A 24,491-nucleotide genomic window follows, 5' to 3' on the forward strand; every position below is an offset into this window, starting at 1 on the left:
TTCTTCTTGAGCTGTTAGAGAACAAGAAGGCTGGAGACCTTCAGCAATGTCACATAACAGTTATTGAAGATGCCTAACATATTCCCCCCCACAGGTACGCAACACTAACCAGCGTTGCTCTAATAAAGCTCTTCACCTGCGGGGCTCAATTACATCTGCGGTGGACTCTCCAGAAAGAGCATTTAAAAGGCAGCTTCACCCTTGACTCTTGATTCTGCATGTCAAAAGCACTTAACTCAAAAACCTCTGGATTACCAACACCCATCAAGGCATCGGCTCCGGGGCCAGACCACCCCCTGCCTGATGCTCTGACATGGAAGGCACTTGTATTATCATTACATTATCATCCAGTCTGGTGAGGCTTGGGGAGATGCGCTCGGGGCCCTGGTATTTCCAGGCCTCCTTTCAAGGAATCGCTGCCAAGTACCTCTTCCCAAGAAACCTGCAATCCATATTCCGATTTATGACCTGAGATTGTATTTCAGAAAACACACACACACACACACACACACACACACACACACACAAACACAAAACTCCTCTTAATGGATTCATTGTGATTCTACATTCCTTTGAAGATGCTACAAGGGCATCTCATCTTACACTGACTGGACCAGGTTCTGTAGCAGAGCACAAAGCACATCTGAATACCTGCAGACTGACTCCTGATGGGCGGAAATTTCCTTTGGAGCTGCCTCAGTAGGATCAAGACAGCTGGCTGTAGCCCCAGCACCAGCTTGGCCTCGTTCCTTTGGTTGAACCACCAAGTAAAGGACCTGCTTGGGTTTATGGACCAGGTTATTCCAGAGTATACATCTTTAACCTCGTCACATTACAAGGTGCTCCCGCTAAGAGATGTGCAAGGACAGAGACTCCAAAGAACAAAAGATTCCCATCTTCTTCAAGTCTCCGCTCAGTGAGGGGAAGGGAGGAAATCACCAGTATGATGGGAATCCCTGTTTGTCCTGTCTAAGGTTGAAATCAAGGAGGTTAAATGTGTACTGGACGACATGCGCTGAACTTCTGCTTAAGACTGTGCGATACCAGTGGTGAAGTTCCTTCCAATATCTGCATGTCCTCAGACCTAGCAGGACTCCGATACGTAGCACATCCCCATTCAACATCAATGGGATGCTCTCTCGTAACTGACCTGCCAAGTAACAGGCTACCAGGACACTTTGCAGTAAGAGGTCATACCATCAGAATGACTCCTGATATGTGGAAATTTCCTTTGGAGCTGCCTCAGTAGGGTGGAAGTAGCTGAGAGCCAGAGTTTAGCTCAATTTGGTGTTCTTGCTAGCAACTGTAACTTTGCATAGTAACAAGTTTACTATAAGGCAGGGCTCATTAGTCATCTACTGGAAGTGATGTTTTAGGCTAAGGTTAGAGTAATCAACCACCAATGAACTGATGACATTTTTTGTGAAGTTGTCACTGGTCAATAAAGAATAAGAAATGTAAGGGTTGTATCTAGTTTTCCATAAAACTAAATGGACTCAAATTTCTAAACTGTCCTTACACATCAAAATATAGATGAGTCAATCAATATCAGCTCGTGAAGAATATAATTTTTTGGCAAAATACATCTCAAAGGTAAGCAAACACTGGTACTTCCTATTTATAAGAAATGTGCTTTCATGCCACAGTTTCATCTATATTAATATAATTAACGTTTGTTTGTTTTTTATCTACATCCAATCATCACTACAGATGACAAGTGTAACATAACCCAATGGCAATTGCTATCAAAAGTATAGATCTTACTTTATTTTTACCTTCATCTGACACACTTTAGCCATATATTGACCACTTAGGAACATTCTTCTGGCCGTAAATCCAATCAATAACTCACTCATGCAGAACATATAACTACATTTTCTGCTCATGCAAACCCATTGATAATGAGTGCTGATCACAGAGAAACCAAAAGTGTTCAGGCGCTGAGCATCCCCTTGGAGGAACAACCTGAAAATGATCCTTGTCTCGCCTACAAATGAAATATTTAAAACAATGTTTTGATGCCCCGAGTTATACCTGACATATTTGTCGATTTTCACAGACGCTGGGAGTGATTAGATTTGGGGGTCAGTTACTTTAAGGTCATCTGAAGACCACACATTTTAATTTCAAATGGAGGATGACAAACCTGATAAGCAAAACTTTATAAAATAAAAAGGATATGAAATCAACTTACTCTACTAGTTGGTATGGGGAAAACTTCTGTATTAAGTGCTGTCATCTGAAGGTACGGAGCCCCGTGTTACAAGAGATAATTTTCCTGACAAATAACCTTGATAAGTTAAGGCACCTAGAAAACGGACGATAATAAACTACTGTAAACCATGGGTAGCATTTATTCCCAGTGAGGAGGGGAGCAGAGGGCAAGGAGACTTTGAGTTCATGTTTCGAGAAATGGATTTGTAAAGGACATAGACTTAGGGGTTCACCTAAATCTGGAAGGATCTTGACAATGGATGCCCCGCCTGTGCTGGCGAGACCAGCAAGCAGACAGTCTCAACTGCAAAGGGTTAAACTATAAAGACAATGAAATGGCCTAGAAGTGCTTTAAAACTCAATTAAAATAAAACCAGTTCCTGTTAGTTTTTTCAATCCAGATTTAAGACTCATTCTGTATTATCTATGCATATGAAAAAGGGCAAAGCAAATGAATTTTGAATTATGCTAACCCATTTTCTCAGCTATAGAAAACCTTGGCTTCCAGCCCAATGAATACAATAGCCACATGCTCAAGACCCTTAATTATCTAATTAATGTAGTGTCATTTTAGCAATTAGTTCAAATGACCATATGTAACTTTTTTCTTTATAAGATCAAAATTCTAAATATTTAAAAAATACTTATCATACCATGCCATTCCCTGTGCATTAAGGGTATACAACAGCAGTTGAAACAGAAAATGACCAAGAAAGCTTTTAAATAATAATTGTTACACACACACACACACACACACACACACACACACACTCCAAACCAGCTCTAATATGGGCAATAATGATGAAACTCATAGGATAATTTGACAGATATCCTTTAGAAATCTCCTAAACTAGACTTATGACCAGAATTACCCTGTGAGTGGGCAGATATCACCAAAGGAAACTACAAGGCATGTTTGGGGTGGGGGAGGGGCCCAGGAGGTGTTAAGAATCCATTTTAATGAAGGCTCTAATCAATGGCATCATAAAATGAATGATAATTAGAGAAACTCCTCCCAGAACACTGCTCTTCCTCCACATCTTCTCCCGCTGCCACGGGGAAGCTGAATTTTAACTTCAGACTCCTCATGTACCCTGCACACCAGACAGTGTCACAGTTACTGATGCAAAGTTTTCAGGTTGTGACGCTCGTGTTGGCGAAAAGTGTCCTCATGCAAAAGAAATGGTTTCTGTGCTCTCTGCTTGGTCCTTCTGTTTGGCAGTCTGTCGGTGTTAGGATCGCTGGCCAACACGTTTGGAGGTTTGTCAAGGATCCCTCGTTTCTGATGGGCCAACCCAGGTCCAAGGAGGTGTGATCTATTTGGGACCCCAGAGATAATCTGTAATTGGTACTCAGCGTTGATTGAAATTTTCTGTTGGCAAAGACAGTAACAAATATGGCCCTTGTTTTTTGTTTGTTTTGTCTTTTATATTCTCATCTGAGGATTTTTTTTAATTGATTTTGACAGAGAGAGAGAGAGAGAGACAGAGACAGGATCAAAATCCACCACCTAGGCATATGCCCTGACCGGGAATTGAACATGCAAACTTTTGGTGTACAGGATGCTGCCCCAAGCCACTGAGCCACCCTGCAGGCCATGGCCCTTGCTTTACAGAGCGTGCACTGTGATGGAGAAAGCAAGCACGTGCACACACACACACACACACACACACACACACACACACACAAGTGCTAGCGCAGAGTTCTTGGGTGCTATTGTGCCTTGAACACTGGGCACAATCTGGAAGACGCCCTCACAGAGTCCTGGAGTTTTAACGTTCTGAACTCAAGTCTGTGGTTGTGAGTGAAATGGTGACCCTCTCCTTGGGTCTCCGTGAGTCTTCAAGGCTGATCCAAGTAAAAGGAAACATCTTTGACCTGCACTGTTGTGGCCCAGGGATCACTGTAAGTCGTGAAATGCCTTATCCCAGCTACCTTACAAGGCATTTCTTTTCTGAAGAGGTGGGAACTCACATCTCTCTCCACCTGTCTGTCCATCTGTGGTAGAGAGAAAGGACCCCCCAGACCCCTCTACTCTCTTATTCTACATCTCACACCTTAGAGAGGCCCGGTGGCCTCGTGCTCTAGGTTAGAATCACCACCTCCACGGTCCCAGCGTCGCCCTTCTCTGGAGGCCCTGCCCCGCCTCATTGCTGCTGTTTCCTATCCCCTGGTTTCTATTTGATTAAGAGTAAATACCTTCGCTGCTCTGAGGACTCCACAGGCTTCCCTTCCCCGGATCCTGCTGTCTCGGCCCTTCCTCCTTAGCCTGCCCGGTGGACCCGGTCCACCCTTCATCTTAGCTGAGATATGGCCTTCTCTCTGTAGCCTGCCTGCCTCCCTCTCCCGCTTCTTATTCTACGTCCTCCTTGACTTGCACATATTTCTGTCACACTCCTGTTGCAATTTATTTAAGTATCTATCTCCTTGACTAAGCTGTGAGTTTCTTAAGAACACAGCAACACCTGCCCTTTATCCCTAGCGCTTAAAACAGTTCCATGCAGGAGGCAGGAGCTTCATGATGATCGCTGTATCACTGACCGGATTTGTAGCCGCCCCGGAAAGGAGAAACAGAAGAAAACCAGGGCCGAGAATGGGAGAGCAAACACGATGGAATTACTGACAACATGGAAAAAGAAAGAAAGAAAGAAAGAAACCCCAAACTATGAAAAGGGCAAAGAAAAAATGCAGTAAAGGTATGATGTAACTTATCATCGGTATTACTCCTTCTATGCTCTAGGTTTCTGAACATCAAGACACATCTTAGCCCTGGCCTGTGTGGCTTAGTGATTAGAGTGTTGGCCTGCGGACCGAAGGGCACGTACCAGGGTTGCAGGTTGGACCCCAGACCCCAGTCAGGGTGTATTCAGGTGGCAACCAATTGTCTCTCTCACATCAATGTTTCTCTCTCCCCTCCTCCCTCCCTCCCTTCCTTCCTTCCACTCTTTCTAAAAAAAATTCTTTGGTGAGGATTAACAGCAACAAGAAAAAAGACATGTCATAATATTAATAACCAACAAAGCTATAACGGCGTTACAAATGATCTTCCATTGTGAGGATGCGCTCTCGCCGTGAAACCAGTTCGCAAACAAGCAATCCGCAGCAGACAGTACGGGTTGCAGCTGTCAGAGATGCAGTTCTGAGAGCCACACAGAAAACCAGGCTTTCAGAAAACCACGAGGTTGCATTCATTTTCATTCACTTACAATGCTGACGTATAACATTGATCTTTTTTCCAGATGACCTGTAGCTGGAAATGAATTTCTTTCACACAGTTCATAATGACTATCTATCTATCTATCTATCTATCTATCTATCTATCTATCTATCTATGTCTGTCCGTCCGTCCATCCATCTATCCGTCCGTCTGTCTATCTGTCTATCTATCCATCCATCCATCCATCTACCTACCTACCTACCTGTCTCTCTGTCTGTCTATCTTTCTATCTATCTTTCTGTCTATCTGTCCGTCCATCCATCCATCCACCCACCCACCCATTCATCTTACCTATACATTTGTCTTTGGTGTATATATACACCATGTCATTGGATGGCCAGAGACTAATCCAATGCTATAACATTATTTTTAATTGTTAAAAGGCAAAACAAACAAACAAAAAACCAACAGCAACAGCTCAATTTTCTTGTGTTAAGGTCAGATAGGATCTCAGTACTTTCTGAAGCTGGTGGTCAAAATGGTGTACGCACTTCATTTCCTATGAAGTGTCTATGAGAACACATGTTCTTTATATATTTTTTCCTTTCAAATCCGGCCCCACTGACAAATATTCTTGTGACAATTATAATTCTCAAATCGTGGTTGTTTGAAAGAATTGTTGCTCTGAGGGTACAGCTGATAGACAGCAACAGCTGTACTTGAATACATTCCACCTAAGGACCCAGTCCAGGTCACCTGTGCTGGATGAGGCTACGCCACTGCAGTTCCCCAGGAACAGTTCTCAGGAAAGGGGCGGCCTCCACAGGACGGCGGGGCGGTGAGGTCAAAGAGCAGCCCGCTCACGGCATTCCGGCCTGGGGACTGGGCCCGATCCGGAAGGGCTGCGTGGAGGCACCGAGAAGGGGCACGGCCACGGCCGTCCCGTTGACACGTCTTAGGAACTGACACCTAGAAAGGTCAAGGAGGTGGTCCAAGGTCACCAAGCTGGGAAGTAAAAGAATGTGTAGTTAAACTCGAGCGGGCCTGGCTCCAAAGTGGGGACCTTCCTTCGTGGTAAACTGGACGTCGGAGGAAAGCAGGGCCCGCGACACAGTGAGCCAGCGGCACGGTGAGCCCGCGGCACGGTGAGCCCGCGACACAGTGAGCCCGCGGCACGGTGAGCCCGCGGCACGGTGAGCCCGGGACACAGTGAGCCCGGGACACAGTGAACCCGCGGCACAGTGAGCCGGCGGCACAGTGAGCCTGGGACACAGTGAGCCTGGGACACAGTGAGCCTGGGACACAGTGAGCCCGGGACACAGTGAACCCGCGGCACGGTGAGCCGGTGGCACAGTGAGCCGGCGGCACAGTGAGCCTGGGACACAGTGAGCCCGCGGCACGGTGAGCCTGGGACACAGTGAGCCCAAGACACAGTGAGCCCGCGGCACGGTGAGCCTGGGACACAGTGAGCCCGGGACACAGTGAGCCTGGGACACAGTGAGCCCGGGACACAGTGAACCCGCGGCACAGTGAGCCGGCGGCACAGTGAGCCTGGGACACAGTGAGCCTGGGACACAGTGAGCCTGGGACACAGTGAGCCCGGGACACAGTGAACCCGCGGCACGGTGAGCCGGCGGCACAGTGAGCCGGCGGCACAGTGAGCCTGGGACACAGTGAGCCTGGGACACAGTGAGCCCGCGGCACGGTGAGCCTGGGACACAGTGAGCCCAAGACACAGTGAACCCGCGGCACAGTGAGCCGGCGGCACAGTGAGCCTGGGACACAGTGAGCCTGGGACACAGTGAGCCCGGGACACAGTGAACCCGCGGCACGGTGAGCCCGGGACACAGTGAACCCGCGGCACGGTGAGCCCGGGACACAGTGAGCCCGCGGCACGGTGAGCCCGGGACACAGTGAGCCTGGGACACAGTGAACCCGCGGCACAGTGAACCCGCGGCACAGTGAGCCGGCGGCACAGTGAGCCTGGGACACAGTGAGCCTGGGACACAGTGAGCCTGGGACACAGTGAGCCCGGGACACAGTGAGCCCCTGACACAGTGAGCCCGCAACACGGTGAGCCGGGCCAGGGCACCCTCACTCAGGCGGCGGGGCCGGACAGTGTGGGGGGCTAGACTCGGAAAAAAGCCCAAATCTGAGCGAGCCTTCACAATCTGAACAAGATGGGAAAACATTCACATTTAAATTTATAAACATGTAATTTACATACCATACATATGTAGATAGATGAATAGATAGATAGATAGATAGAGAGATAGAGAGATAGATAGATAGATAGATGATAGAGAGATAGACAGACAGACAGACAGACAGATAGATATCCAATAAATTCAAAAGACTTAAACAGAAAGTCTGTTGAGCGAAAATTCACTTTCTATCCTCCCGCCTCCTTGGAAGGTATAAAACTCCCTGACTGTCGTGGGCTTGCCTGGATGCCTGGCTTGGGCCAGAGATGTGAATAAAAGTGAGGGGCTGTGCTGAATCCCAGTCCAGAGCCCTTCTCAGGCACTGGGAGCCACCACTTTCTACCATGGGAAGAATGTGCCCAAACTCACCACCTTCACCTGAGCTCCAAAATGTGACCGCTGAAGCAAGGTGAGCTCAGGCAACCTGCAGGCTGGTCGGGCCATGAGGGGTGGTTGGTTACACAGCGAGAGCGTCGAGTGGAAATGGGATGGGGAGGAACGTGCTCACATCAGAGGAGAATGAGCTGCTGGGAGCATGCGTAGCGTTGTAGGCAAAGCTTAGAAGGAGGCTTGAGGAAGAATTAAGGTGCTCAAGTGGGCATTTTCATGCGGTTCCTGACCTCACAGCTGTGCAGCAATTTGACGCTTTGGACTGAAGTGGGAAGACATCTGCCTCCTGGGGAATGAGGGATACTGGGCCCCTTTCAAGCCCAGTGGCTCCAAGCAGGAAAAATGCACAAAAGGAGTAAATAGAAATCATGGTCATGGCTCTATTCTGGACTGAGAGCAATGTCTGTTGGGAAAAGAACTTCAATGGTTGGGTGTGCATTTGGGGACAAAAGAATAAACACGGGACATTTTGTGAGTTCTGGAAAATCATGGAAGCGTCATTTGTCGCAGAAAAGTTGGTGAAACACAGAAGGATTCAAATGGGGGCCATTTAAAAGATTCCTCAAGATGATGGCGATTGCTTCTCCCCTTTCAAATGCAGAGTATATTGAAGTTTCTTTTAAAAATTCATACAGGAGAATCATTCTCTGCAGCTGTAAGAGGGAAACTGTCAGACAACATTCCCAATTCAATATTATATTGTGCTTCAAGAAAAGATTTCCATATATTCTAGATTAAAAAAGCCTCATAAATAAATGATAATCCAGGGCATGCTGTGAAAAATGAAAAAAATAATTTTGTGTTTGCATTTTACTCCACCGAGTAAAATTTAATCTCTCTTTTAATATAGCATGTTTTATATACAGAGGTAAAGAGATGTAACCTTATGAAAATTGATTTTTTTGCATGTTTAAAATGTCCCTTGCAGTACTAATCTAGGCGTTTTTCCATCTGGGAGTAGAGACGCATGGCATGTTGAAAACTTCACCGTGTGGGGTTAAAAGTAAATGGTGTTACTGTGATTTGATTGAATGAAAATTTTTCTTCGTAGTGTTAAAAATAATCAAGACCAGACAGTGGCTCTATCATTGTACTGCCCGTGGTTCAGGTTACGCTTTCAAAACGGCGGCAGGATTGTAACAGTGGCCAGCACGTGGCAGGTGCTCACTAAATATTTGTCAGATGCACCACTTAAGGGAGGCAACGGAGACGGTCAGAGGCCCCGACCCGAAGCTGGGACACAGGATGTCAGGATGGGGTGAAATCAGACCACCGGGGTCTTCTTGGAGAACTGCTCTGGGCTCTCTGAGCATCGCCGGTGGCTGCATAGGTATAGGACGGACCCCAGGCCCGCAGGACAGGTGGCACTATGGAGACCAGCCTACTGCAGTCTGCTGTCCTCTGAACACGTATTTGAGAGAGCCTAATCTTCAAGGGTTAATCACTCTTATTTGAAAAGAAAACCAATGGCAGTTTCGAGGTCCTTCCACCCTGACCAGGAACTGACCTCAGGTGAGGTCTTGCCTGAGACAAAAGTGATAGTGGCCCCGGTGACCCTAACGTCCTGGGTATGCCAGCTCTCCCCGCAGAGGCACCTGCCTGAAACGTCTCCACGCTCCTCTGCTCAGGACACGAAGCAAGGGCTGGTGCTCCCCCAGGAGCAGGCGGGCGGGGCGTGGAGGAAAGGCAGCTGTTGGGAGCGCTGTGATCGAAACACACGGAAACTACTTGCGTGAACTCTTGTTATGCATGCGCATTGTGTGACATCAAAATTTAAAAATGCGCTGGCATCTTAAAACTGAAGGCTCTTTTATTTGATTTTTGTTTCCTTATTTTGTGTTTTTCATCCACTTGCTCTTCCTTATAGTTTTAGCCCGTAACCTTATATCTTCAAATGATTTACGTAGTTCTGCCTATATTTTGAACTTCATATAAGTTAAATCACACTGAGTTGAGTCTTTGTGTAACTGCTTTTTAAATTCCACATTATGTTTCTGAGGCTCTGCTGTGTTGATTCAGGTGGTGGTTATTCAGTTATTTTTACTGCTTTCTAGTATTCCTCTATATGAATAGATCCCCCTTTCATATGGATGTCCTCTAAGGAGTGCTCAGTTTCTTGGCTCCCAAATCTGTTATGACCTTGGACAAGTCATTTTCCTTTCTAAGCTCTAGCTGGTACATGTATAATTGACACTATAACACACACACACACGCACACACACACACACACACACGAAAGGTCACCTGCGTTCCTATCGCTTAGAAGCTGTGGCTGACACTTTCTCCCTCACAGGGTGTCCAGAAATGTACATTTCTCTTCTACATTGAATACATACAGCTTTCCCAACCCACTTAGACCCAAAGAAAGGATCAATATTTCACAGACCTCAATGCTCAATTTGTAAGTCGCGGGGCACATGAACAAGCCCTCCGGAGAGTCCTAGCTCTTCAACAGTGTGTGACGTTTGTCTGGACGGGGTGCCTTGTCCCTTGCGGTCCCTTCTGCCTGGAACACTTTTCCTCTGGCTCCTTGTCACCTGCGAAGCCTCGACTTCTACAGCACCCCTCCCCGACCTTCCTTCCTGGCCCAGCGCCATGTTTGCTTGCTGCCTGACACATGTCACAATTGGGATATATTTTATCTAGTCATTTATTTGTTTTCACCTGGTTCCCCCCCTGACATGTGAAGTCTGTGGGGGGCGGGGCAAGCTCTGCTGTGTCTGGAGGTTCCCCTGTGTGTCCTCCCCACTGGGCATCTAGGAGGAAGGCGGTAAGTAAATAATTGTTGCGTTAGTTCCTCTACCACCATGTTTCAGACAGGACTTCATGGCAGAACTGGGGATTTACGTGTGTGTATAAATGTAAGTAAAGCAGGTGGACACCAGAGCCGAATCCAGCGGTCTTTCTCTCCACTCGAGCTTGCTCGCACCGCTCCACTTCTAGAAAGGCCAAGGGCACCCCAGGTCTGTCCTGTATGCTCACCTGTTCCCCCTTCATTGTAAGCATCCGATACAAAACTTATAGGAAAATCAATTGACAAAAGAACGCTTTTTCTTTATTTTTAATCCACCTGATTGTTTTAGAGTTTCAATCTCACAAATCACCGTCCCGTTGCAAGCTTTTAAGGATGTAAACTATCTCTTCCCATATTTGAAATTCAACGAGGAAGCTCAAAGACCACCACATGACAAGAGGTATGGATATTTATGACCAAGGAAGACGGTCGGCTAGAAGCAGTAACTTGTCAATGAGGTCACATCGTATCACCAATATGGTTTATTACCAGCTCCCAAAGATATGCCCTCTCTTTGGTCAATAAGAAAAGGATAAAAGGTTCAAGATAAGGAAGAGGCACTTTATAAATGAAAACGTTCGCTAATGAAATTAGTATCGTTATTGCAGGAAGTGCTAATTTTCCTGCTCACTGAGAGTTTAATAAAAATGTTATGTCTACTCTGTAACCGTGATTAATCAGTGTGGTATTGAGAAGTGGAGAGATTCTTTTTTCAACAAGGCAATTTTCAAAATTTGAAAAGGTGTAAATTTCATGCAAATTGCTTCCTAATCATATATATACAAAACGGAGCTGACAAAATTGCAGTTGGGAAAGGAATCATTAACATTTAACTTTCCTTCTTTCCAACTGCGCCTTAAAAGGTACATTGCAAAGGAGAAGACACGACCGAGAGGAAAGAATTACAGGTGAACGTCAACAGCACGGTCACCGTTGCAGGCCAGCCCGAACGTGGATGTGGAGTGTGAACGCAACACGACACCGGAGGCTCTGGCCAGGAAATACTGCGGCAATGCGATGAAGACGCGCCCGCTTGTTTTAATCACCATACAGAGGGCCAATGGAGCGCTTTTCTATTCTGACTCTTGTCGGTGGGAAACGGTACATGTCTGCGGAGGAAAGTCACATTTCTGCTCACGCGACTCCTTCTGAAACAGTCCCAAGTCCTCTTGCAATTAAAAAAAAAAGTTGGCGAACCTGAAGTCTCCTGACGGATAGAGTGGCCGATTTGGTAAGCCCCTGCCTCACTGTGATGGCTTGTTTAGGACAGGCTCCCCTCCCCATAACAAGCCCCAGAGGCTGACACCAGAGGCCCCCAGTCTCACGGTGCCTGGAATCCCCAACAAGCGCTGTCTGGGTAAAGCCAAAGCAGGGTCCTCATCCGCTTCCCTCGCTAAGGGGAGGATAATAAGACCTCCAGTGCAAATATGACAGCGTGAAGATTATTAGATGCCTCCACTGATGGTCCCTAAAGCTCGTAAGGTGCAAGCCGGAAACAAAGCTAAATACACTCGCGGACAGGGGTAGGAGTCCTGTGACATGTCACTAACAGCCAGCTGTTTCTGGAGTTTCAGAAGTCAAAAGCCTTTTCTTATTTTTTTAAATATATAACTTAGAAAGCAGTGGTTAGCAATTTCTGGGCAGTAAGTCACGGTGAGTCTAAATGGTCTAGGTATTGCCATGGTTCCTTGCATTGGGCGGATTTTTTGTTTTTCTTTCCCAGGCAGGTGTTCGGAGGGACAGTGTAATGATAAGTAGGAAGCGTTTTCCTCCTCATCTTCATCTCCTACCTCAGACATTTTCGAAAATGATGGCCCTACTCAAGGCAGTTATTATGCACACTGTTCTTCCGAAGAGTTTTGCAGAGGATGGTTTTTGGTTAAAGTGGCATATTTTAGAACCATCTGGTCACATGCGTTAATGCACGCTCTCAGATTCCGCATGGATGTTCACCACGGCCTTCTCCTGCCCTGTCTCTCCCCTGCGCTGCTTGTAAATAAGACAAAGACTCCTGCTGCCTTCAATCCGCTGAGCAGTGAACAGCGACTCTGGGCTTAACATGGCAATGCATTTTCCATTACACGCTAAGATTAATAAACCTCGCCGAGCCCCGGACGAGCCACTGGAAAACAAGGGCAGGAAGGTGCTCGTTTCTGTTCCATTAGACACGGGATGAGCCGCGGGCGCGCCACACTCTGTCACTCCAGCCTGGTAATGGGCCCTGCGCGAGCCGTCCCGCTGGAGGGAGGCTGCACTGAACTTTCTCTTCCTTTCCCCTGACGCAGCCGCAGACGCAGCCTGGGCCAGGCGGGGGTCTCCACCGTCGGGGGTGCACTGGGTTGATTCTCTTTGCCCTAGTTTTTGCAGCAAAGGGCACCCTTTAAAAGTACATCAGTCTGGGGTGCTGGGTGGCAGGGGTGATCTTGGGGAGCCTCCCGCTTCCTGGCCGTGGAAGAGGACAGGCGCTGGGAGCCACCCCAGCCTTGAGGAAGGGTGAGGAGACAGCGACTCACTTAGGGCCTTTGCTGATCATGCCCTTCACCAAGGTGGAGTTCGTGGTAATCACCGGGCCTCTCTGACCCTCAGGGTCTTCTTCTGAAACCCGGAACCATGAGCATCCCTACCGCACAGTGTAGGATAAACAAATAACGCACTTATAACTTTAGCCTTATACCTGGCGCACAGAAGGCGCACAGTGAATGTGAGCTTCTGGTATGGTAACACGGGTTGTTGCTGTGTTACTACCACTGCCATTCACAGACATGACCCCTCCGATCTCCAGTCCCCTCAGCTGGAGACTGAAGAGAGCCACACCCTCCCCGACCGAGCCATAAAACAAAGCACCCGAAGCGATCCCCACACTCCTGCAACAACGTTGGAGCTCGGGGAAGGCTGGTCTTCCCTTGGTGGCAGGAAGACTTCTAGGAGGAGGAAGTACATCCCTGATGTGCTAACTGTAATACTGGCTACTGGAAACCACACGCTAACAGGCACCTTGGCCGCAGGGAGATGAGGCTGTGAAGTCTAGGGACCTGGGAAGCATGACTGCCTACAGCATTTGGGGCCAGCAGTCCGGGCTGGGCTCAGCCAGGCAGCTCTGGCCCAGGCGTGGCTGGCTCTTGGCTGGGGCGATGTAGCAACAGGGCCGCGTGCCTGCCATTGCCCAGCAGGGAGGCCCAGGCACGTCCATCCCCGGCGGAGGAAGGCCGCCAAGAGCAGCAGGTGGGCGAGCACCCAGGCAAAGGTGCCTGTCCAGCTCGGGCCGTGTCACCTCCACGGAGGCCTCCACAGGCAAAGCAGGTGCCACGGCACATGCTGACTCGGGGGGCGGGGAATGAGCCACCTTGGGATGGGACAGGCAGGACAAGGGCACACATGCTGGGGAGACAGAACAATCAGTAGCCATTTGTGCAATCTACCGCGGGCAGTGACGGGCGGCATGTGTGGATTTAATACCTGTGCACCGGGACACAGAGACAGTACCAAACGCTGAGGCACAGAACTAACCAGTTCTCTTGGGTGATTTACTACAGTTTAACCCAAAGGCATGTGGGCAGAAGAAAGAGGGCCTCCTAAATGTCTTTTGGTGCTAAAAGTCTATCTTTAAGTTTCTTTCAAAAGAATTTTCTTTTTTCTTCTTTGACATTATTTTTTTTTTCCCTTTGATTTTAGAGAGAGGAGAAGTGAGAGGGAGAGAAAGATGGAAACTTCGATGAGAGAGAACATCGATTGGCCGCCTCCTGCATGCCCTTCACTGGGGATCTGGCCCACAACCAGTGCCCTGACCGGGAATCAAACCAGTGACCTCTTGGTGCATGGGTTGATGCTCAACCACTGGGACACATCAGCCAGACAATAAAATTTTCTTTTTAATCCTCACCCAATAATTTGCTTAGAGAGAGGAAGGGAGGGAGGAGTGGGAGAGAAAGAGAGATTCAAGAGAGCAATATCAATCAGCTGCCTTCTGTATGCACTCCAACTGGGGACTGAACCCCAAACCCAAGCATGTGTCCTGACTGGGAATCAAACTAGCGACCCTTCAGTGCACAGGGCAATGCTCCAACCGAGTCCCTCCAGCCAGGCTCAGTGGAATTTTTAAAGAAGTGTGTGCATGCGTGTGTGTGCATGCATGTGTGTGTGTGTGCATGTGTGTGTGTGCATGTGTGTGTGTGCATGCGTGTGCGTGTGTGTGTGTGTGTCCTAAACACAGAGTATCTTCAAACTCTTTTTTCGACATTGGTATCGCTCCATTTTTTGGCGTCACGGCCTGTCGCGTGCGCCCGAACCTCCCCACGTCGCCTGGGACTGCCATCGCATCAGTGATATGCAGAGCGCTAAAAATAAATAAATAACTGAAAAAAAAAGGAAAGTTTCAGAAGGCCAGCACTCACCCCTTTCACAGGAAAAGCAGACTGAAAGGAAAGTATTGTCAGAGTGTTTTGCAAATGCCATTTTCAGCAATATAAATGATGATTTATTTTCCCGTGTAATCATCGTGATTGCAGACATCCTTTTGGAGAAATCGCACTGCTCTTGGCTAGCTTTTCAAAGCCTCGCAAGACAACTTTCAAACCTGATTAGTATGTACGATGGGAAATCAGATACATTATATTTAGCTTGAAGTGCAGAGCGCCCTGGGTGCAAAGAAAGAAAGATAGGCGGAGGGATTTAAAAAGAAAGAACATCTGTAATCCTTTTCAGGGGGATCTGTGTGGCGCCTGCCAGGGTAGGGAGGGGAGCTGTGGAGCTCGCTGGAGTTGTCCTGGTGTCATTACCCGACTGCGTCACCCCTTACCCGGCAGCTCTCAGGTCGCCACAATGCGTGACGCGAGGCCCCTGGACGTGGGAAAGACTCGTGCTTTTCCGTGACAGCATTTAAGAGCTCATCACTTCTATCACCACGGGCTTCCCCGTGTCAAAGATGCTGACTAGTGGCCGGCATGCCGCCTCTCCGTGAAGCGGAACTATCAGCTTGGCAGTGGGCACAGGTGGCAGGTTTGACGCGGCCTGGGTCTCTGACAAGAAGCTATGTTTGGTCCCAGGCTTCTCCAACTGTGGTGGGTCATATGCCCAGCAGGTTCGAGACCAGGTGAGGCCAGGGCGATGTCTGGGGCCAAAGTGTCGGCAGGCACACAAGCTGAGGTCCGGCAAGGACAGGATGGCACTTGCAGGACCCCAGGGGAGCATGTCTCCGGGATGCCTTCGGTGTCTGGCTGGCCTCGCCCTGACACCTGAGAAGCAATAATAAAGGGGGAACACACATCCATTCCCCTGGGACGTGAGTGCAGCTGGTAAGCAGCTGAAACGCTGGTTCTTACAGCAAGACGACTTCGGCTACAGGAGGAGCAGAATGCGGAATCTGCGCGGGGTTTTGAAATACAAGATTTCAGAGGACTTTCGTGTGTGGAGTGGAAGTTTGAGGCAACACTCCCAGGCTCCTCCGGGCCCCGTTCTCTTCCCTCAGCCTGTTAGGCGTTCACCCTGGAGACATTTTGAGAACTTCCAAATTTCCAGAGCACCTGGATCAGATCCCGGGTTTACCATCTAGTCTTCTTTGACATTTCCTCGCAGAGCGATGGGCGGGATATCTGCTGAGTGCCTACTGTGTTCCTGGACAGGCCAACAACTGCACGTTCATCTGCCGCCGCGTCATCACCACAGCGACCCTGAGCGGCAACCCCTCTGGATGGGCCCTGGGGCTCAGGGAAGACACCGACTTGAACCCGGTCATTGAGATACCACACATCTTTGACTCAGCTCCACCTGCTGGTAACTGAAAGTCCTGAGCCAATAGCCCCAGATCCCCCAAGCCTCATGCCCACAAAATCACTGGCTTGGCTCCCAAGGAAAACATGTCTGTCCAGACCAATTCTCCGAGGCCATCTAAAGGGCTATACCTAAATTTTTGTGTGTGTGTTGATTAAATCTTCCTCACATACCCCCTTTCTGTTATATTAAACTTCTTGCCTTGAAAAAGTCTTTGAGCCCTGGCCAGTTTGGCTCAGCGGTTAGAGCGTCGGCCTGCGGTCCTGAGAGACCTGGGTTCGGTTCCCGCTAAGGGCATGTACCTCGGTTGCAGTTTGTCCCCGGCCCTGGTTAGTCATGCGGGTGGCAGCCACTCAATGTGTCCCTTTCACATCGATGTTTCCCTCTCTCTCTCTTCCTCTCTCTCCCTTCCACTCTGTCTGTACAAAAAATGGAAAAATGTCCTCGAATGAGGATAAAAAAAAAAGAAAAAGAAAAAGTCTTTGAAAAAGATCTCAGCTTTGTTTTCTATTTTGTTGTTTTGTTTTGGCTAATCCTCACCTGAGCCTATTTTCTCCATTGACATTTTTTTACAGAGAGTGAAAGGGAAGGAAGAAGGGGTGAGGGAGAGAGAAACATCAATGTGAGAGAGACACATTGACTGGTTGCCTCCCCCACACGCCATAACTGGGCCGGGGATTGAACCTGCAACCCAGGTACGTGCCCTTGACTGAGAATCAAACCCACAACCCTTCCGTGTGCAGGCCAACACTCCAACCACTGAGCAACACCAGCCAGGGCTGTTTTTATTTTTGAACAGCCCTTTGGTAGCCAGAGTTCTAAGTTGGCCTCCAAGATTCCTGGTTTCTGGTGCACACCTGACCTTTCCAATTATTCCATCACTCTCTAATCGCGGTCCTGCTGCAAAGGATGGTGCAGATGTTAATTAAGATTCCAAATCAGACGACCTTAGATAAGGACACGATCACAGTCACATGAGCACTTTAAATCTGAGTCTCGGTTTTAGAGTCCAAGGAAAGTCAGAATTGAAGCAAGAAGATTGAATGCACAGAGTCTCCACCGATGGCTCTGTGGATAGAAGGAGCCATGTGGCAAGGAATGGGGATGGCCTTAGGGGCTGAGACCGGCCACCTGATGGCAGAGAGAAAGGAGACAGCGCCCCCACTCTTACAATGGCAAGGAAGTGAATTCTGTTGCCAACTGAAATAAGCTTGGGAGTGGATTATTCTCCGTGGCCCCCAGAAATGAAGGTAGCCCCAGCTGACACGTGGAAATGATCCTGGTGAGATTCTCAGCAAGAAACCCAATCACACTATATCCAGACTCCTGACCTATAGGACTGTGAGCCAATAAAGGGGTGTTGCTTTGAACTGGGGTAATTTGTTATGCAGTAATCCAAAACAAATGTAGCAGCATACAATAATCCTGGCTTCAAAAGAAATACTTTCTTCTATTCCTTTGGCTTTTACACTGGCTAAACCTTCAGTGGATACAATTCTTGACACAGAAACTCAACCATCATAGCTGTATTATTGTTTGTAAATTAACTACTAAAGAATTAGTTCCTAAACAACATTTATCACTTGTAGTACAATTCATGATGGCGATATGATACAGCAGCTGGCCAATCGAGATCAGCAGCTATTGCAATTATTTCTCTATGGCGTGTCTTACGCAAAGTCAAGTAAGAGAAATTTCAGACCCAGGCAGAGCTTAGAATTTATTCTATAGAAGGCAACTGTTTCAGTAGCACTGACTTACTCTAAACTGCTACACCCAGAAAAGTCCTGCCTGGGTATTTTTGCATCAAATCTCATGTAATATAATCTCCCAAACTGCAGGGATGGAGGGAAAAAAAAAAAGACCAGCTTTGTACATTTCTTTTTATAACCAAAATTACACACACAAAAAAAGATGAGAACCCCTCAGTGTCACTAATTTTTCTGAAGCAATGTAACTGCAAACTCCTGAGACCTTGGCTATTTCAGACAAAATAGGAAAACGTGGATTCAGGAGGACGCTGGGGAGCTGGGCGTTCTGCAACAGATTGTATGCCAAGTCATAAATTGAGGTAAGGTACAAACTAAAGGGGGAGGAAAGGGTGGAGGTTGTGGTTTTGTGCCTGTACACTTGAGGTCTGCAAGATAAATGGGCTGAGGACTTTCCTGTCCATTTCTGCTATACATTCACACGATTAAAGTCATTAGTTAGAACACTCTACCAAGAAGCTCCTGCAAGAACAGGCTATCCCTGAAGGAGGAGGATTAAAAAGAAGAAAAAAGAAAGGCAAAGAAAACCCATGTGGAATACACAAAAATACACGCACACCGAAAACCAAGCCAGTGGACGTCCGCGAAGAGCGCGGCTTTGAAGTCGAGCGTGGCTCCGAGAACCGCTGCTTTCTGAAGGTTTTGAGAGCAGACCACATTGCCAAGGTGATGCAGGCGATGGCGGGGGGGTGGGCTGGCATGAAATGATTTTGCATAAATTCATTGGATGGACAATGTCTCACTCCTCCCTCACCAAACTAGAACTTCATCTACTTGCCTGTCTACACCCCACCAACAGCCACGTCTGTGTCTACATCCAGCCCTGGATCTGGCCTCCACAGGCTCTTGTCTGGAGAGTCGAAGAGCCCACCTGCTGCCAGCCCTGCCCCTGTCAAACCCACCCTTCACCCTCCTCAGTGGAGCAGGAGGGCACCTCCGAAATGCACACCCGGCCCCCTTACTGTGTACAGGGTACCAAAATATCTCCGGAGTTTCCCAGCGCTTTCCACGGCCATGGAGATAAGACCGAGTCTTGCTGGGACTCCCAAGGCACCTGGGGACTCGGCCTTTGTCTACCCCTCTGTCTCCCCTTCGGCACCACTGTCCCTGTCCCATGCTGGGCTCCAGCCAGACACAACCACATGGTCTTTCCCCTAGGGGTCAGACCTTCTCTGGACACCCCACGTGAGCAACCCGATCCTGCTGCTAGGGACACGGCAGTTTGGTGTGGCCACAGCACAACTTGGCTGTGAAGGGTAGAATGGCAATAACGGAGGGCGGGGCATGCCGGAGCCGTACTCAAATGCTGTGAAAACCGGGGGCTTAGGGTTTAGACAAGTCTTCTGGAAGAGTCAAAGTTAACTTGCAGGGGAAAAAAAAAGAGAGACCACTCTAAGCAGAAGGATCTGCACTTACAAGGCCTGGCCTTTCAGAGCGCCTCAGGTGTGGGGTTGACGAGCCAGGAGGCTGGGCTCAAGGAACCAGAGAAGGAGAATCAAGGAGGCCTAGGAGAGGTCACCACGAGAGCCGGGGCACACGGTGGGCTCATGAATCCGTGCATTTGCCAAACAGCGGGTGCAAACATCAGGGCCTGGGAAGCCAGGCCATCTCTATAACAAGGGAAGTGGGCCTGATGGGAACTCGTGAAACCCGGCTAGAGAGGGACAGTGCCCCCCATGTCCAGCCAATGGGTACCACTCAGAGGCGCACCCAAAGCAGGCCAGCTCCGCGGGTGCAAGGGAGGCAAGAAATCCCGATTGTAACAGGAAATCTCCCAAGTATTTTTTTTTTTTTTTTAATATTGGCAACTAATGTATTTCATTAAGGAAACAAAAACCCAGCAGTCCCAACCAAAGGCAGCTGCAAGCCTGCGGTCTGCAACTTCTGGAACGGGAGTTGGAAGCCCGGAAGCAGTGTGCAAGTGTTGGAAGATGTTCTTGCAGCTCATCCAGGGAATGGAAAGAAAGAGCGTTCAATAGAAAGTCGATCCCTGGGGCCAAAGCAGCAGCCCGGGGCCCAAAGCTGCTCAGGGGTAAACGCGAACTTCTCTGGAGGATGGGAAGGAGGCCAGTCACCTAACCGCGAGTTCACTTAGTGAACAAAAATTCCCCGAGGGCCTACTGTGTGCCAGGAACTGTCCAAACTGGAAAACAGCAGTGAGCAAAACAGACACTCCGAGAGGAAGGCGCATTTTTGTTCTCTTTCCGAGGAAAATGAAGAGGGTGACGGTTTCCAGTGGTTTGAGCAAAGGCTCCAATAGACCTGCGTTCACCCTTTTCAGTCCTATTCCCTTTCTTGAAAACCGTTCAGGACAAGCCACCTGGAAGTGGAGGGGGTTCCAGAGGCCCAGGGCTCCAGCTTTCCAGAACAGGGGAGCGAGGGGCTTGTCTCCCGTGTTCTCTGCTCTGTCCCCAACATCCAAAAGAGTGCCTACCTACACAGCGCCGGCGCTCAGCAGCCTCTGCTGAATGCCTCTTGCAAGGTAGTGCTCCGAAGTATGACTGAGATCGCAGGGGAAAAAAAAAATCATTACAGCTGGAGTTAGTTTCTCTACATTAAAAGCATTTCTCATTTGCTTCCGGATGTCTCTGCGGTAGTAAATAGGTAGGATAGGATCTCAAGGTAAAGGAATATCATAATGTGCCCTTCCCTGATGTGAACAAGATTAGGTATTCAGAAATGGGCAGAGCCAACACCTAAGAGCCCACGTCGACACAACAGGAGAAATGGAGGTTCATCGGGTTCTGACCATGTTCTTCCCACAGTCCCGTCGCTGCCCCTCACCCAGGACAATCCGCTCCGTCCAGACTTCACTGCGGTGTGTTTCAAACTTGGGCCAGCCCAGCAAAAACAAACAGAAGTCAGCGTCATGCAGGAGAACACTGACATGAATTTTCGTTGGCTTCTTTCCTAGAGGTGGACACCAGCTAGCCGTGGGCAGTGGTGGTGACCCTCCAGCCGTCACTGTGGCTACCTGCTCCCATTGATTTCGGGTACCCTTCCGGTTGCAGATACTTTATAATTGTATCCCCATGCCGGAGCAGTCCAGATGGCACCCGAGATAAATGAGGCAGCTCGGCTGTGGGAACGCACCGTTCCATCACAGAAATCCCCTGACCGCGCCGGGGGCTCCGACCCACGAGAACTCTGCTCCCCGCGAGTCCCTGCGGTAAGATCCCCTCGGCCTCCCCGGACCCAGAGCCTGACAGTGAGCCATACGTTAGCCAGCGCCAACCGCCTCCATTTCTCCACGTTGGATTTTTTTTTAAATTTATTTTTATTTTTTCATTCTTTCTTTTTAAAGGAGCGAGGGAAAGTACCCTGTTTATTTCCAAACGCCCTTGCATCCGATGTGCAAGAGGCTGGCATTTGCTGTTAAAGCAGAAAATTATAAAGAGGGCCTAATTGACCCTCCTGTGTCTTTGAAAAAGCCTGTCTGTGCTCTCTAATTGACCCTCTAGGTACCTATGGAACAATGAATGAATCTTCAGGAAATAATGGAGGGCGATGATTAATAGCCCGGGTCTGGCTGGACCTCTGTCTCTCGCAGCTCTTCTGCCGGCACTTGCCTCCCTCCCTCCATGACACTCGAGTCCCCGGATTTCATAAGGAGCGATTTATTATTATCGCTGAATAATAAATACCCTGCGGTCGGCACTTTGAAACATCGGACACATCACGGTTCTGCAGAGATCGGGATAACATTTATCTAAGCTGCCATTCTCGCCTTCTCCTTGGCAATGCTCCGAGGAGTCTTCCTCCGGCATCTGTGGGCCAAGTCAGAACAGGAGGCTCCTCTCAAGTTTCTAGTAAAATCACTCCACGTGTGAAGTGCTGTGGCACTGTGAGGTTTTTTCTTTCCCTATTGCACGGAGTGCCTCCCCCCACCCCGCCTAGGTCGGGCTCTCCAGGAGCGCAGAGGCGTCTGCACCAATAGCAGCGGTGGTAACGGCACATCCTCATAGTGTGAAGATGCAGTCTCCCCTCACATGGCACCTCGCGGAGTCCTCCCAGCAGCCCGAGATGCAGTCGACGCTGCTGTCCCCACTATTCGGGTGGATAAGCTGAGGCGCAGGGAGAACAGTATGTGCCCCAAACGTGAGCTCCAATGCTCAACGCTATTCAACAGTAACTGCGCCGAAAGTACAATATTACGGCAGACAAGGCTGAAGCACGAGGAAGAGAATCAAGGGGAATGCTTTTCCTTTCTTTAGGTTTGGCTTAAAAATGCTTCCTTTCCCCTGACAGGGTAGGAGGAGATATTTAAATTTAGAGCTATACATCTCTCCAGGGTCGTAAGAAGCCAGAGGGTTTTTGTTTTTGTTTTTTAATTCATAGCATTAATTATACTTATAATTAAAAATTATTAAAAAGAAAGAGAAGGAAGGAAGGGAAGGAGCGGAGGAGGAAGGAGGGAGGGAGAAAAAAGCCAACACTCTCCCTCTAAATGCTCCTTCGCTCCTGCTCATACCTCCACCTCGTTCAGGACCCTCGGTGGCCAGGGAGCCACCAGCTGTCAGCCAGGCCCTGCTGGGCGGCTGGGCCCCTTTTCTCCTTAGTCAGTGTTTCGTGGGAGAACAGGCTGCCTGTGCAGCAAAATTAGTGCTTGGGTAAGGGTTGCACATTCTGTGAGCCGCAGGGACCCTGTCCTGCCCGAGGCCCGACCTCTGCCATCGGAAGCACTGGGCCGCCATGCAGCTTCGGGGGGCTGTGGGCTGCTGGAGCCATCAGCGCTGGGGTCACCTCTGGGAGTGACTCCGAAATAGAAAAGAGAGTTGAATGACCAGTTTTGTGTGCCCTGGAGGACTGCCTCGTGTCACCGCCATGGTCCCACTCGATGTGAGGATTTCAAAACCAAACAAGACTGTCTTGGGGATTTTTGTCTAACGGCAGACCCTCCCAGGGCTAGTCAATTCCTAGAGGTAGGAAACAATTCATCCCTGGACACGCTTTTCAAATGCAACCCAGCTGCTCCAGAGCCCTCACCCCAACTGCCTCCATCACCGGGCTCTCAGACTCTGGGCCTCGACCCACCTGCCCTGATCAGGTAGCAGACAACCAGGGTGAGCCCCGGTGCCCCAGAGCCGCCTGAAATTCAAACTAGCCAGCCCTAATCCTACTGACCCCACCTCCCCGGGCCGTCCTGCTGAAACCACAGTGAAGGCTCCTGTCCCCAGTTCCCCAGTCCTCTGGCCTCTGAACAACCCCGGTACGTCCTCATGCGGCCCCCGCACGGCTTGGTCTGTCCCCTTTCTCTTGGGATCTGTGAGCACAACGGATCATTGTTTTGATGGTGGTCATCTCCTGATCTCCATGGTCAGGTAACAGTAAAACTGATTAAAACAAGCAGTGAAGGAGGAGTGGAAGGAAGGACAGAGAGACCAGAGGGGCAGAGGAAGGGAGGGAGAAAAGAAAGAAAAAAAAGGACAATGAATGAAAAAGGAAGAAAGAATGAACAAATGATAACTAACTTAAAACCTGGCTTAATTTTGCAGAGAAATGACTAATCGAGTTGCGGAAGAAGTATTCCACTGGGGCTGGGGACATACACTGCAGACAGGTGTGGATGCTCCGTGCGCAGCACTTCCTGGGCAACCAGACCTCCTGCCCCGTCCTCAGCACCCACTGGGCGCCCGGCCCTCCAGCTGCTTCGCTGGTCATGGGCACCTGAGTCAGGAAACCAGCACAGAACTCTGTTTCCTTGCATGACAGCGTTCATCCACTGTGGAGCTGGATTATGAAGCGGTATCAAACTATAAATAGAACCATGGTAGTCTATTTTAAATAACTGTCAGTGATTTTATTCAATAAGATGCAGATGCTATGGAGGGTACAAATGCACCTTCCTGGGCCCCTCCATCCTCCCCCCCCCCCCAAAATACATCCCGGATGAAAGCAGATGGCTTTGGATAAATCAGATGACAGTTTATTGGGTGAGATAGCTTCATCAGAACAATACTACAGTCTACTCTTTGGGGAGGGGAATAGGGTTAAGCAAATCCATCTTTAATTGCAGATCACACCTACATGTGAAATTCCCGGCCCTTTAAGGAGTGCCTTAGTCTTTGGGTTACCCCACCAGTGACCTCTCCATCGTGTTCCTTCCAGAGGGAGCCCCAGGAAATGGGTAAGAACGCACATAGAAAGGCAAAGATGTCTAGGCCCCATAGGAAGAGCTCATTCCAGTAACAGGCAAG

The 24,491-nt window shown here is 49.0% G+C and overlaps 1 protein-coding gene across 2 annotated transcripts in view; it reads right to left on the reverse strand.

The window, feature by feature from the left end:
• WWOX (WW domain containing oxidoreductase) overlaps nucleotides 1-24,491 on the reverse strand; it is a 954,172-nt gene that overhangs the window by 544,215 nt on the left and 385,466 nt on the right. The window contains exons 10-11 of one of the 2 annotated variants that reach the window (XR_004961188.1): nucleotides 2,195-2,308; nucleotides 1,075-1,150 (exon numbers count right to left, since the gene is read on the reverse strand). The exons of the other annotated variant lie outside the window; for it this stretch is intronic. The gene's annotated coding sequence lies outside the window, so the exon portion shown is untranslated. Of the gene's footprint in view, nucleotides 1-1,074; nucleotides 1,151-2,194; nucleotides 2,309-24,491 lie in introns of those variants that run through there. 2 annotated transcript variants of the gene reach the window in all.

Source organism: Molossus molossus, unplaced genomic scaffold (genome assembly GCF_014108415.1).
Source record: "Molossus molossus isolate mMolMol1 unplaced genomic scaffold, mMolMol1.p scaffold_m16_p_21, whole genome shotgun sequence".
NCBI classification, from domain to species: Eukaryota; Metazoa; Chordata; class Mammalia; order Chiroptera; family Molossidae; genus Molossus; species Molossus molossus.